The sequence below is a fragment of the Saccopteryx bilineata genome, chromosome 1 (assembly GCF_036850765.1).
Source record: "Saccopteryx bilineata isolate mSacBil1 chromosome 1, mSacBil1_pri_phased_curated, whole genome shotgun sequence".
In the NCBI taxonomy this organism is placed as follows: Eukaryota; Metazoa; Chordata; class Mammalia; order Chiroptera; family Emballonuridae; genus Saccopteryx; species Saccopteryx bilineata.
The window spans coordinates 147,916,720-147,918,358 of record NC_089490.1 but is presented as its reverse complement, the minus strand read 5'-3'; positions in this window follow the sequence as shown (position 1 = coordinate 147,918,358).

The window sequence follows — 1,639 nt, the reverse complement described above, 5'->3', positions numbered from 1 at the left end:
AAAATGAATATAATATACTTCTATAAAATATTTTATCCCAAAATATCAGAGTATACATTTTTCTCCAGTGTACATGAAATATACTCAAGAATAGACCATGTGTTGGGCCACAAAACTAACATCAACAAATTCAGAAAGATTGAAATTATACCAAGCATATTCTCTGACCATAAGGTTTTGAAACTTGAATTCAACTTCAAAAAAGAAGTAAACAAACCCACAAAAATGTGGATATTAAACAACATACTTCTAAAAACTGACTGGGTTAAAGAAGAAATAAAAGCAGAGATAAAAAAATACATACTGACAAATAAAAATGACAACATGACATATCAATTTCTCTAAGATGCAGCAAAAGCAGTAATAAGAGAAAAGTTCATATTATTACAGGCTTATATCAAAAAACAACAGAAAGCCCAAGTAAATAACTTAACATCACATCTTAAGAAACTAGAAAAAAAAAAGAACAAAGGCAACCAAAACAGCAGAAGAAAGGAAATAATAAAAATTAGAGCAGAAATAAATGAAATAGAGAACGAAAAATGTACAGAAAAATTAATACATCACAGTGAAGGAAGAGAAATCAGAAGAATGCAGAAGAGGGGATCCTGCAGTGTCTGGGTTCTTATGCTGTAGCCCATGACTTTCATGTTCAGGACTGAGGAGGAAGGGCAGACAGGTAAGTTTGAAAACTAACAAAATACAGCTGTGGACCTTGCTTGTTATTGGTTCCTTCAAATAAACTCACAGCTCTAGAGAGAAGAATAATAAGCCAAGGACAGACTCTCTGGCTTCCTCTCACCTCCTTCCCTCCCAAAGACATGAAAGTCATGTAAGCCTGCAAGCAAAGAAGTTATAGAAATCAGGTATTTGGCATGCTAAATCTAGAGATGTTTTCTCTCAGCATATGTACCCTGATTTATCAATGTCACTGCATTAAATTTAATAAATAAATTTAAAAAACAAACAAACAAACAAAAAAAACCTCCCTCAAAATAAAAGATCGAGGCCAGATGACTACACTAGTAAATTCTACCAAACATTCAAAGAAGATTTGGTTTCTATCCTTCTCAAAGACTTTCAAAAATTGAAAAAGTAATACTTCCAAACATATATTTGAGGCCAATATAACACTCATATCAAAACCTTGCAAGGACAATACAAAAAATAGAAAAATACAGACCAATATCTCTAATAAATACAGATGTAAAAATCCTAAACAAAATACTAACAAATCGAATACAACAACACATTAAGAAGATAATACATCATTATCAAGTGGGATTTATCCCAGACACACAGAAATGGCTCAACATACATAAAATGATAAATGTACCACACCATATCAAAAACACAAGGAACAAAACTATATAATTCTATCAATAGATGCAGAAAAGACATTCGATAAAATATAACATCATTTTACCTTTAAAACACTCAATGAAATGGTTATAGAAGAAAAATACCTCAACATAATAAAGGTCATATGTGACAAACCATCAGCTAACATCATACTAAATGGTAAAAAACTTGAAAACTTTGCCTCTAAAATCAGAAACAAAACAAGACTGCCCATTCTCTCCAATTTTATTCAACATAGTGCTGGAAGTTCTAGCCAGAGCAATCAGAAAAAAGAAAT